Source organism: Euleptes europaea, chromosome 7 (genome assembly GCF_029931775.1).
Source record: "Euleptes europaea isolate rEulEur1 chromosome 7, rEulEur1.hap1, whole genome shotgun sequence".
NCBI classification, from domain to species: domain Eukaryota; kingdom Metazoa; phylum Chordata; class Lepidosauria; order Squamata; family Sphaerodactylidae; genus Euleptes; species Euleptes europaea.
This window is the reverse complement of record NC_079318.1, coordinates 97,321,044-97,335,055: the sequence shown is the minus strand read 5'-3', so window position 1 is coordinate 97,335,055 and position 14,012 is coordinate 97,321,044.

Here is a 14,012-nt window from a genome sequence, read left to right as displayed (position 1 = left end):
GGGAAAAAAACTGTATGGTAAAAAATTGTTTATAGCATAGACTTTTTGCCCAAATGCCAGAGTGACCCCATGCCACTGGCAGTGTGATGACATCACTCCTGGTGTGTGCTGGAAGTAGGGTTGCCAGTCTCCAGGTGGTGGATGGAGATCTCCCACTATTTCATCTGATCTCCAGGTGACAGAGAGTCTCCAGGTGGTGGATGGAGATCTCCCACTATTTCATCTGATCTCCAGGTGACAGAGATCAGTTCCCCGGGAGAAAATGGCTGCTCTGGAAGGTGAACTCTATGGCATTACACCCCCATTGCAGTCGTTCCCCAAACCCCACCCTCTTCAGGCTCCACCCCCACAATCTACAGGTATTTCCCAACCCAGAGCTGGCGACCCTATGTTGTGATAATGCGTGACATACCCATGAAAGTTTCCGGATCGGGGTCGGTCTCTGCCAGTTCACAAAGTTCGTAGAACAAGAGGAAATTATGTGCAGCACTGGGACCTACTGCTGGGAAGAAGCAATATTGTTGAGAAGAATGGCTGAAGAAACCACAGAGACTGCTCCTGTCAAGGCACATGTCTCACATTGCCAATTATAGGGTGACATGAAAAAGTCTTAAAAAGGGATGTGGTTCTCTAGAATTGCTCACTTCATGATTGCAGAGGAATGAAGTGGAAGAAGAAGAAGAAGATGAAGAAGAGTTGGTTTTTATATGCCGACTTTTTCTACCACTTAAGGGAGACTCAAACTGGCTTACTGTCACCTTCCCTTTCCCTCCCCACAACAGACACCCTGTGAGGTCGGTGGGGCTGAGAGAGCTCTAAGAGAGCTGTGACTGGCCCAAGGTCACCCTTTGTGAGGAGTGGGGCAAAAAATACAGACCACCAGATTAGCCTCCGCCTCTCATGTGGAGGCGTGGGGAATCAAACCCGGTTCTCCAGATCAGACTCCACCACTCCAAACCACTGCCACTACACCACTACACCACGCTGACTCTCTACCACACTGACTCTCTACCACACCATGCTGGTAGAGCCCTAAAAGGTAGAATGGGTGGGGTTGCCAGCTGGCTGGGATAAAAACGTCTTGTCTCTTTAACAGAGGCTTTATGCGTAAAAGTAGGCAGTTGAAAGTTTTCATGGCATGGAGGGGAATAACGTCATTAGGGTTGTCAGCTCCGGGTTAGAACATAAGAACATAAGAAAGGCCCTGCTGGATCAGACCAAGGTCCGTCAAGTCCAGCAGTCCACATAGTGGCCAACCAGGTGCCTCTAGAAAGCCCAAAGACTGGGAAATACCTGGAGATTTTGGAGGCAGAGCCTGAGGAGGGCAGGGTTTGGAGAGAGGGAGGGACTTCAATGCCATAGAGCCCAATTGCCAAAGTGGTCAATTTCTCCAGGGGAGCTGATCTCTATTGGCTGGAGATCAGTTGTAATAGCACGAGATCTCCAGCCACCACCTGGAGGTTGGCAAGTGTGCCACAAGGTAAAAGAGATGGGCAATAGAGATCGGTTCACAGTTGATAGAGATCAGCTCACCTGGAGAAAATGGCCGCCTTGGCCATTGGACTCTAGGGCATTGAAGTCCCTCCCCTCCCCAAACCCTGCCCTCCTCAGGCTCCGCTACAAAACCTCCCACTGGTGGCAAAGAGGGACGTGGCAACCCTACTTCACTCTCCTGCATGTGTGAGCAATGGCATCTTCTCCCCTGACTCGTCAGGAGCCAAATCCAGTTCTGCAAGCCTAGATGCTTGGCTCATCTTCGTCTGGCTGGTTGCCCACACAGTAGTCATAATGATCTGGATACTGTCCAGGTCCAGGTCCAGTCTAAGCACTGACTTTGAACCTTCCCTTATTTGACGTCACCCTGCCAAATAATTTATGTGGTCCTTCCCATCATCTTGTTTTCTCCCTGTCAATTTCCTGCTAGGCAGCAGGCCCTCTCCACAGCCCTCTTTCTTTCTTACATTGCAAATGTATTCCTTTTATAAAAAATCCCACCTTTCAGTTTCATATGAAAAGAGGGACCTGGCAACCCTAGTTTGACCAGCATGAACCCGTGAACACATGAATCTGCTTTATACTGTATCAGGCCTTAGGTCTATTAAGGTCAGTATGGTCGACTCTGACTAGTAGAAGCTCTCCAAGGTCTCAGGTTGAGGTCTTTCACATTACCTACTGCCTAGGGTTGCCAGGTGACTGTTAATGGTGGGCAATTGCCCGCCAATTAACAGGCCTGCATGCCATCCCTCAAGTGGGCAGAAGCAGGCCAGCTGAAGAGGAGGGGGTGATCTGATCACGTGCACAATGGTGTGTGGCAAAATAATGTCCCTTCTGGGTTTACCTCGGAAGTGACGGGGATTCTCTAGCATGACCCTTAAAAAAACCAATGGAAACCATAGAGTTTTCAGACACATGTGCTAGAGCACCCCCGTCACTTCCGTCACACTCAGCGGCAGCCCTTACACTGACTGGTAGAAGTCCTCTAGGGTGTTAGGTAGAGGTCTTTCACATTACCCACTGCCTTGGGTTGTACATATTGATAAACCAAACAAAAATAAACCCCAAAATTAGCTGTTTCAGCAATACTCAGGTTTCGGTTTTACCGAATACCAAAACTTGGGAATCTGCCCGAAGCCGAATAGGCGATTCCCGAAAAAATTCGGGCCCAATAAACTCGAAACTGAAATTTACCGATTCCCCACCCCCACAACCCTACTACTGCCTGATTTGTTTTTAAATTTAAAAATTTTAAATGCTGCGGACTGAACCTGGGACTTTCTGCATGCCAAGCAGATGCTCTACCACTCAACCCCAGCCCCTCCCACATCGCACGGGGTTTACAACATCCCCACAGTACTACGTGCCATTTTCCCTAGGCATCTTTGCATCCCATAATCCGAGCCGGGGCTCGGCTTCCACCTCCTCCCATTCATGCTCCATCTGTACTCTTCCCTCTCTTCGAGAGTCTAATAAATCCTCACCCTTACCACTAATCCGTATAATTGTTAATGTGGAATTAGAATATGGCAACAGCACACTCGGGGTTGCGTTCTGGGCCTGTCTTGAAGCTGTTCTTCAGGACAGAATGATTACAACGCTTATTACTATCTCTAGAAACAGACTGGCCTGAAGAACTTCCTCGACACCACCTAGATGGATAGTTCCCAGCAGAAACAACTTCGTAAGAGAGAAATAGAAAAGCCCAAGAATCCAAAACTTACCCATTTTTTCCAGAGAAACAGGTGGTTTATGACCACAGCAGAACTGAAGAACACTAAAGTGTCCTTTTTATATGGACACATTCTGAAGGACACATTCTGGTAATGAGGCACCCCAGGGGAAAAGGAAATGCTTGGCTAGGAAGTCAACTCCTTTCCCATCTAGTCATCTCTTAATTTGTTGCTTTGTACTCATGTTGGCCGGAGAATCTTTCTAAATCGAAGGGGTTTATGAGAGAGATTCAGCATGCACTGGTCAGGATGTATTCATTTTTTCAGGTATATGTCATACCCAGTGAGCGTTCAACTGCACCTGCAAACCCAAAGCTCCCCACTTTTTTTAATGTAAAAATAGAAGCATAGATTAGAATAATAGAATCATAGAGTTGGAAGGGGCCATAAAGGCCATCTAATCCAACCCCCTGCTTAATGCAGGATCAGCCTAGAGCACCCCTGACAAGTGCTTGTCCAGCCTCTCCTTAAAGACTGCCAGTGAGGGGGAGCTCACCACCACCCTAGGAAGCTGATTCCACTGTTGAACAACTCTTACTGTAAAAAAACTTTTTCTAATATCTAGCCGGTACCTTTCCTCCCACAATTTAAACCCATTATTGTGAGTCCTACCCTCTGCTGCCAACAGGAACAGCTCCCTGCTGTTGAGGTGACAGCCCTTCAAAGACTTCAGGAGAGCCATCCTGTCCCCCCTCAACCTCCTTTTCTCCAGACTGAACATTCCCAACACCCTCAGCCTTTCCTGGTAGGGCTTGGTCTCCAGGCCCCGGATCATCCTCGTCGCTCCCCTCTGCACATGCTCAATTCTGTCAACAACTGTTTTGAAGTGAGGCCTCCTGAACTGCACCAGTCAAATTGAAACCTTTGGTTCTTCTTCAGAAATATCTCATCTTCCTCATTGGTTGGGAGTAGGGTTGCCAGGTCCTTCTTTGCTACCAGTGGGAGGTTTTAGGGGCGGCGCCTGAGGAAGCTGGGGTTTGGGGAGGGGAGGGACTTCAATCCCATGCAGTCCAATTGCCAAAGCGGCCATTTCCTCCAGGGGAACTGATCTCTATCGGCTGGAGATCAGTTGTAATAGTAGAAGATCTCCAGCTAGTACCTGGAGGTTGGGGAGAAAAACGGCACCTCTGTACTCGTACCAAAAGATTTAGAAAAACAGTACAGGAAACTGTATATACACGAAGTGCAAATATTTATAAGCTACTGAGGTGAAACATAGACCATATACATGACATATATACAACACAATTATATACAATATGTACAGTTCACACAAAAAATGTAGAGAAATTTCCAAAGGTCTCAACTGAGTACCAAAAATATATAGAGGAAGTTCCAAAGGTCTCAACTGAGTACCAAATGAATGCTAATATTGTAATCCTTGTGTAAAGTTCATATAGAGCCACAATCATCGATGGATACGGCTGTTTCAGATCCACAGCACTGGAAATCTTTCTTCAATCCTTAATACAAAAGTGCTGTTACATATTCATCATTCCTTCCCACACAGGGTAAGTATAAGCAATTACAATCAGACGTCAGTAAAGTACATCACATAGTGCCTGGAGGTTGGCAACTCTAGTAGTAGCATCACTTGACGTATATGGCCTTTCACTGCCAAGTGGCTTCTGCAGGTAGGAATTCAGTAAGCCAGTTTAGTTGTTCAGCTTTGAAAATTGGAGTGACTCCTTTGTTTGGCATTCCTCCGTAACCAATTCTTAAAAGCCGTCCCTCGAGGGCTGCAGACACCATGATTAAGCATCAGGAGACAGGCAAGGGACATGTCTTCTTTCTAGTGCCTTCCAATTTCCTGAGTCATTCGCCTCGCCTCACATAGGCCCGTCACAGTTCGGGCTTCTTGACTCCCTGACGACACCTTGTCTTCGGGCACGCACACTGCATTTGGCTCTATTCATAGGCTTGCTATTTTGGGACCGTGCCTCCGTCAAACCACGACGTGGTCGATAGCAATGTAACAATGAGTAAAGAAAGCAGGTATTCCTTTTCAATTGGTGATTCTGACCGCGCCCCAATCCAGAATTCTTTTTGGGTTTATGGCAGGTAATCTCCTGGCAATTGTTCTTGATGGGAAGGGGTTGGGTTGCCAGGTTCCCACTTATGACCAGCAGGAGCTTCCTTGTGGTGGGGTGGGAGCAATTCATGTGCACACAATAACGTCCCTTCTGGGTTTACCCCGGAAGTGAAGGGGACTCTCTAGCACGTTTCTTTAAAAAAGAAGAAGAGTTGGTTTTTATATGCCGACTTCCTTTACTACTTAAGGAAGTATCAAACCGGCTTACAATCACCTTCCCTTCCCCACCCCACAACAGACTCCCAGTGAGGTAGGTGGGGCTGAGAGTGTGTGACTAGCCTAAAGTCACCCAGCTGGCTTCATGTGTAGGAAACAAATCCAGTTCACCACATTAGCATCCACCACTACTCATGTGGAGGAGTGGGGAATCAAACCTGGTTCTCGAGATCAGACTCCACCGCTCCAAACCACCCCTCTTAACCACTACACCATGCTGGCCATGAGAGCCAATATCTCTACACCATGGTTCTCATATCACCTCTCTGTTCTCTCCTGGCTAAAGATACCCAGCTCCGTTTTATTATTGTGGAAGCATGCCATAGGTAAATGAAATCTTTGGATTAGGGAGGAGACACCCATAATCCACAAATGGCTTGTACTGTGCTAACATTTGCCTGGAGAAGCTACTTTGGAACCACTGCTACACCTGGAGAAGGGGCCTTTTTTGTAATGGCACCTAATTATGGTGCTTCCTCCCATGCAGAGTTTGAACCTAAGAACATAAGACAAGCCCTGCTGGATCAGACCCATCAAGTCCAGCAGTCTGTTCACACAGCGGCCAACCAGGTGCCTCCAGGAAGCCCCCAAACAAGACAACTGCAGCAGCACCATCCTGCCTGTGTTTCACAGCACCTCATATAATAGACATGCACCTCTGATACTGGAGAGAATAGGTATGCATCATGACTAGTATCCATTTTGACTAGTAGCCATGAATACCCCTCTCCTCCATGAACATGTCCACTCCCCTCTTCAAGCCTTCCACGTTGGCAGCCATCACCACATCCTGGGGCAGGGAGTTCCACAATTTAACTTTAACAGTTAAATTTAACAGTTTGCCTGGAGCCACCGATGCTGGCTGTAGATCAAATCTAGCCTGAACTCTTCCCAAGAAGCTAAAATGGCCAATCTGAGGCTTTCGTACTTTGGCCACATTATGAGAAGACAAGAGTCACTGGAAAAGGCAATCATGCTAGGAAAAGCGGAAGGCAGCAGGAAAAGAGGAAGACCCAACAAGAGATGGATTAACTCTATAAAGGAAGCCACGACCCTCAGTTTGCAAGACCTGAGCAAGGCTGTTGATGATAGCATGTTTTGGAGGACTGATTCACAGGGTCACCATGAGTTGGAAGTGACTTGACAACACTTCACACACACACACACACACACACACACACACACACACACACACAATTTTTGAAGGGAGTGTGCTAGAGCCTCTGAATCACTTCTGGGTAAAACTCAGAGCATTGGCGGGAAGCCCGGTCCATTGGCGGGCATTTGCCTTCCAATACCGGGCAATTGGCAAGCCTAAGTTAAACTGATCAGGCAGTAGTTGCCATGGAAGACATTGACCTGGGACCATTTGGAGACCCTCTTCTAGAGGACATTGACGGGAGCTTTGACTTTCTAAGGCTTATACCTTGAAAACCTTGCTGTTAGCTTTCAAGCTGCTATTGGACTCAGATCTTGCTCTTCTACTGAAGGCCAACAAAACTACCCCACCTGAAACAAGACTGACCTGTTTACTGTTTAAATTATATATAGTTTACTGTTTAAATTATATATCTTTTATAGCATCTACTAATCGCCTTGAGCCCTGACCTGGATGGCTGAGGCTAGGCTGATCTTGTCAGAACTCAGAAGCTAAGAAGGGTCGGTCCTGATTGGTACTTGGATGGGAGACCACCAAGGAAGAAAAAGGTTGTTACGCAGAGGCAGGCAATGGCAAACCACCTTTGTCTGTTTTTTTGCTTTGAACTGGATGACCCTGGCTGGCCTGATCTTGTCAGATATCAGACGTTAAGCAGGGTTGGTATTGGTGAGTACTTGGATGGGAGACCACCAAGGAAGTCCAAGGTTGCTAAACAGAGGTAGGCAATGGCAAACCACCTCTGTTCATCTCTTGCCTTGAAAACCCCATGAGGCGTTGCCATAAGTTGGCTGTGAATTGACGGCTCTTTCCGCCATAAATTGCCTTGAGTCTTGGGAAAAGTTGGAATGGGAATTGAAACATTAACTAATTTGTTAAACACACCCAGTGGCCTTCCTGGGTCAAGTGGGATTTAGCTTCTTCTCTTCCAGGGCTGCTACCACCATCCTCATAATCAGAAATGAGACAGCCACGCCTCTTCCATTGGCTCATGACCAACTGTTGCTTGGCTCCTTCCCTTCCAGAATGGGCTTGATCAACAAACATGACACCTATGTACATCAGAGGGATTGGGGATAGTGGAAAGCATCGTGTAGTGCTTAAGAGCGGTGGTTTGGAGTGGTGGATTCTGATCTGGAACACTGGGTTTGATTCCCCACTCCTTCACATGAGTGATGGAGGCTAATCTGGATTTGTTTCCCCACTCTTCCACATGAAGCCAGCTTGGTGACCTTGGGCTAGTCACGCTCTCTCAGCCCAACCAACCTCACAGGGTGCCTGTTGTGGGGGAGGGAAGGTGATTGTAAGCTGATTTGATCCTTCCTTAAGTGGTAGAGAAAGTCAGCATATAAAAACCCTCCTCCTCCTCCTCCTCCTCCTCTTCCTCTTCTTCTTCTTCTTCTTCTTCTTCTTCTTCTTCTTCTTCTTCTTCTTCTTCTTCTTCTTCTTCTTCTTCTTCTTCTTCATCCTCCATTTCCCTGGCTGGAAAGAATGGCCAGAATTGCTTCCATCAGTGGCCATTCCACCTGGTTTCATCACAGAGAAGGCAATTCTATGAGATCCCTGCATCAGACTGGGAATGAACCCTTCTTAGCATTGTCTGCGTTGTCAGCTGTTCTAGCCATCAATATCAGACAGAGGGATGAAGACATCAGATGTCCTCACGCTGCTGTGTTGAAAACAGTGGCCATGTGATCAGTATGTAGCCTAGTTCCTGGCAATGCCATCCTAAGCAGAGTGATGTTCTCCTTGGCGTGTTGACTTCAGGGTGGCACTGAAAAAGTTGGTACCTGAGTGTGTTTGTTTTCCTTCTCCTATCTCCTCCCTTTATTGTTTTGTGTTGTGTGCCATATATTCTAGGCAATTATTGAAAAAAGCCAGCGCGGTGTAGTGGTTAAGAGTGGTGGACTCTAATCTGGAGAACCGGGTTTTATACCGCACTCCTACACATGAAGCCAGCTGGGTGACCTTGGGCTAGTCACAGTACTCTCTGAACTCTCTCAGCCCCACCTACCTCACAAGGTGTCTGTTGTGGGGAGAGGAAGGGAAAGCGATTGTAAGCTGTTTTGAGACTCCTTAAAAGGGTAGAAAAAGTCGGCTTATAAAAACCAATTCTTCTGCTTCTTCTTAATTTTGAGTGTAATGGCAGAAAAGCTGTATGTAAATGTAGTAAGCAAATAAGAATAAATACAGCCTGACTTAATGAAAGGTCTGAAGGACTCGACTGGCGCATACAATGCTTCTGAGCTACAAGGCTGCTGCCAGCTGTGTACTGAGAGCCTCCTTGAGTCAAGAGGAAAAGTGGGATATAAATATTTTAATAAATAAAATAAATCAGGTAATTGGCAACCCTTTTGCTCAGGCAGTCCCAGGCAGGTTACTAAAGCAAGACATTCATCTTGCTTTAGTATTTGTCCCCACCCCTTCCCCCATGTAAAAAATTCAATATTGAACTCTGAATGTAATATGCCTTACCCTCATCATACCCTCATCATACCCTCATCTTACCCTCATCATACCCTCATCATACCTTTGGGACTCATCAGACTTTGACAACATCCATCTGGATAATGTTTACTTCTCATCTTCTTTGGGTGTCATTGAAGGGCATAATGACTAGTTTCTAGTGAGGAAGAGGTCACCATCAGCCTCACGCCAGGGTGTTAGCTTTGCCAAATGAGATCACTGAAATACACCAGTGGAACATTGAGAACATGTCAAATCACAACATAGATGAAATCAGGTTGAGTACAGAGGAAGCTGGGTGTCTATTCCTTGAGAGGAAAAATGCGAACTATAATTTATATAATCCCCGGAAATTTAACTTTTCCAGTATGTTCAGATCTCTTTGAATTCTGTCCCCGGAAGACAGAGATAGAATTCAAAGAAATTAGAACACACTGGAAAAGTGGGCGGATCTGAACAGGATGCAATTCAACAAGGATAAGTGCCGAGTTCTACATCTGGGTAACAGAAATGGGGGACATGCATACTGGATGGGGGATACACTTCTGGGTAGCAGTGTGTGTGGACAAGATCCTGGCTAAGTTAAATATGATCAGTTAAATATGAGCAGCCAGTGTGATGCAGCGACAAAAAAAAACTAATGCAATCTTGGGGTGCATCAACAGAGGCATAACATCCAAATCGCACGATGTCATAGTCCCGCTGTACACTGCGTTGGTCAGGCTGCACCTGGAGTATTGTGTGCAGTTCTGGAGGCCTCAGTTAAAAAAGGATGTGCGGGTGCAGAGGAGCGTGTCGAGGATGATCAGGGGCATGGAGGCCAAGCCCTACGAGGAAAGACTGAGGGAGTTGGGAATGTTCAGTCTGGAGAAGAGGTGGTCGAAGGGGGACAGGATTGCTCTCTTGAAGTATTTGAAGGAGGGCAGGGAGGAGGGCAGGGAGCTGTTCCTGTTAGCAGCAGAGGACAGGACTCGCATTAATGGGTTTAAATTGCAGGTGGAAAAGTACTGGCTGGATATGAGGAAAAGGTTTTTACAGTAAGAGTTGTTCAACAGTGGAATCAGCTAGAGTCTGCTGCTCATGTGGTGGAGTGGGGAATTAAACCCGGTTCTCCAGATTAGAGTCCGCTGCTCGTGTGGAGAAATGGGGAATCAAACCTGGTTCACCAGATTAGAGTCTGCCGCTCATGTGGAGGAGTGGGGAATCAAACACGGTTCTCCAGATTAGAGTCCACCGCTCTTAACCACTCCACCATGCTGGCTCTTAAGGCATAATGAGTAGAAATGGGCAGATGAAGATTATCATGGCATGGAGGTAAATAACAAGCCTTTTAGGCTCTCTTAAAAGGGTAGGATATTTTTTCTCCAGGCAGTTGACACACTGAGCACCTTCATGCCCAGTGGTATTGGACCTGTATTGAAGGAGGCTACATTTTCATTTGCCAACTGTATTTGGTATTTTACCTTCCTTCCCCACTGGGAATTGCAGTATGGGATAAGATTCAACAAAGATAAGTGCCAAGTTCTACATCTGGGTAACAGAAATGAGGGACATGCATATTGGATGGGGGATATGCTTCTGGGCAGCAGTATGTGTGAAGAGGATCTTGGGGTACAGGTGGATTGTAAATTAAATATGAGCAGCCAGTGTGATGCAGCGACAAAAAAGGCTAATGCGATCTTGAGGTGCATCAACAGAGGCATAACATCCAAATCACAAGATGCCACAATTCTGCTGTACACTGCATTGGTCGGGCCACACCAGGAGTACTGTGAGCAGTTCTGGAGGATGTGGACAGAATGGAGCGGGAGCGGAGGAAAGCGATGAGGATCATCGGGGGCCTGGAGACCAAGCCCTACGAGGAAAGGCTAAGGGACATGGGAATGTTCAGTCTGGAGAAGAGGTGGTTGAGGGGGGACAGGATTGCTCTCTTGAAGGATTTGAAGGGCTGTTGCTTAGAGGAGGACAGGGAGATGTTCCTTTTGGCAACTGAGGAGAGAACTCACAATTACGGGTTTAAATTGAGTGTGGAAAGGTACCGGCTGGATATTAAGACTTTTTTTTACAGTAAGAGTTGTTCGACAGTGGAATCAGCTACCTAGGGAGGTGGTGAGCAATCCTTCACCGGCAGTCTTTAAGCAGAGGCTGGACAAGCACTTGTCAAGGATGCTCTAGGCTGATCCTGCATTGAGCAGGGGGTTGGACTAGATGGCCAGTATGGCCCCTTCCAACTCTATGATTCCATGGTCACTCGTTGGGGACTCAAGCAAGAATATCTAGGACACTCCCTGATCTGGATGACCCAGGCTAGCCTGATCTTGTCAGATCTTGGAAGGTAAGCAGGGTCAGCCCTGGTTAGTATTTGGATGGGAAACCACTAAGGAAATCCCATAAGGGGTTGCCGTAAGTTGGCTGCAACTGGATGGCACTTTACACACACACACACACACACACACCTGAGTAGTTGTGATGGGACTGTTTGTTTGCCTGCTCCATATTTCTACATCTGATGAAGGATTTTTGTTAGTACAATAAGCCTAGTGGCTCAGTGGGAGAGCATCTGCTTGGCATGCAGAAGGTCCCAGGTTCAATCCCTGGCATCTCCAGTTACAGGATTCGGCAGTAGGTGATGGAGAAGACCTCATGGAGAGCTGCTGCCAGTCTGAGTGGACAATATTGACTTTGATGAACTGATGGTCTGATTCAGTCTAAGGCAACTTCATGAGTTCATGTGTTCACGAGAAAGAGTAGCTGAAGAAGGGTTGATGTCTGGAAAGAAAAACAGCTTAATGTTTTCATGAGGGGCCACGGCTCAGTGGAAGTGGCTGTGCCTTGTGTGCAGAAGGTCCCAGGTTCAATCCCCAACATCTCCAGTTAAAAAGGACCAGGCAGTAGGTGATGTGAAAGACCTCAGCCTGTGACCCTGGAATTAAGTGGAAATGACTGATGTTGAAAGACTGAGGGTCTTATTCAGTATATGGCAACTTCATGTTTTGGTGAGGGACCGTGGCTGAGTGGTAGAGCATCTGCTTGACGTTCACAAGGTCCCAGGTTCAATACCCGGCATCTCCAGTTAAGACGTACCAAGCAGTAGGTGATAGGAAAGACCTCCACCTGAGACTTTGGAGAGCTGCTGCCCATCTGAGTAGACAATACTGACCTTGATGGATGGAGGGTCTGATTCAATATGAGGCAGCTTCATGTGTTCGTGCGTAGTTTTATGTGGTTAAGACCTAGTTAGGTTGGTGCAGGTTATTGCAAGATAGGTAGGATACTTTGAGGACCCCCCTGAAGCACTTAATGGTGAAGGGAGTTTACCAAAACCTGCTGCTCACTGGCTGTGACGGCCAGAGGGTTGGGGAGGGCTCCCTTGGTGCTGGGTAGACTCAGCTGAACTCTGGCTGTCACATGGCATGGGAGGGGGGGGAACGGGTGAGGCTCATCACCTGTCAGCAGAGGAGATGTGCCCGTGATGACAGGCGAGGCACGGTGGCATCAACTGTGCAGGGCGGGGTTGCCCACAAACAGGCAGCCTCTATGGGTGGCCTCTTTGAAGAATTCACTTGCACTGGGAGAGTACAGTTAATGTTAACTGGTTGTTAATCGGTTCTTGCAGATCAGTCTTTTAATGGAACTAAGTTTAATCCAGACAGATAGTTTTTTTGAGTCTTAATTCCATGATTACGGCAAAATGGACACTCCCTAATCCGGGTCACTGCTGAGGCAGTGAACACATGAACACATTGAACCAGACCCTCGGACCATCAAGATCAGTACTGTCTACCCAGTGGCTCTCCAGCATCTCAGATGGAGGTCTTTCACATCACCTACTACCTGATCCTTTTAGCAGGAGACGCCGGGGATTGAACCTGGGGCCTTCTGCATGCCAAGCAGATGCTCTACCACTGAGCCACAGCCCCTTTCCATGAACCTGAACACATGAAGCTTCCTTATACTGAATCAGACCCTCGGTCCATCAAAGTCAGTATGGTCTACCCAGAAGAGGTTTGGTGAACTCCCTTCACCATTAGTTTTTATACCCTGGTTTTCTTTATCTTTAAGGAGTCTCAAACCGGCTTATTAGCTGCCTTTCAACCTTCGGGAACTTAAGGTGGCTTACAATATCAACAAAAGAAAAAAAAACATGAAAAGACATAAAAGACATAAAACCCTCACAAATTAATATCATGATCTCCTGATAAATAGAAAAAACCCCTAAACTAGTGAAAAGTCATTATAATAAAAATGTAATAAAAATATTACAACAGCCTCAGAGTAATTGTTAAAATCTATGGTGACAGCAGCTAGAGTAATATTGACAGCAAAATGGAAGTTAGAAGAGTGCCAAGACATAGAGGACTAGAAGAATAAATCAGCAGAATACACAGTAATGGCATAATGTGAACAAAAGGCCAAGCAAAGAATTTTATGATAAATGGAAAGCTTATTACTTATTTTGCTCCTAAAAAGAAAGAAAAAAAGGGGGGAGTGGTAATAGTGAGAAGTACAAATTTGAAATATGAAAGCTAAGAAATTTTGATAATATTGACTGTGTTTATTGTTGTGAATATATTTCACTCAAGATGGAGTACACTCCAAGTTGTATTACCGGAACAAATTAGTAGAACTTTGAATTTAATTCATAGTAGAAGTATAATCCAATAATTAATAAGTAACACCCTATTTAGTCAAACTATTTGAGAAACCATTTCCATACATGGATGAATATAAATATTTTGGTGATCTGTATTATCTTATTACATTTTTTATGATATAGAAGAAGAAGAAGAAGAGTTGGTTTTTATATGCCGACTTTCTCTACCACATAAGGCAGAATCAAACCAGCTTACAATCA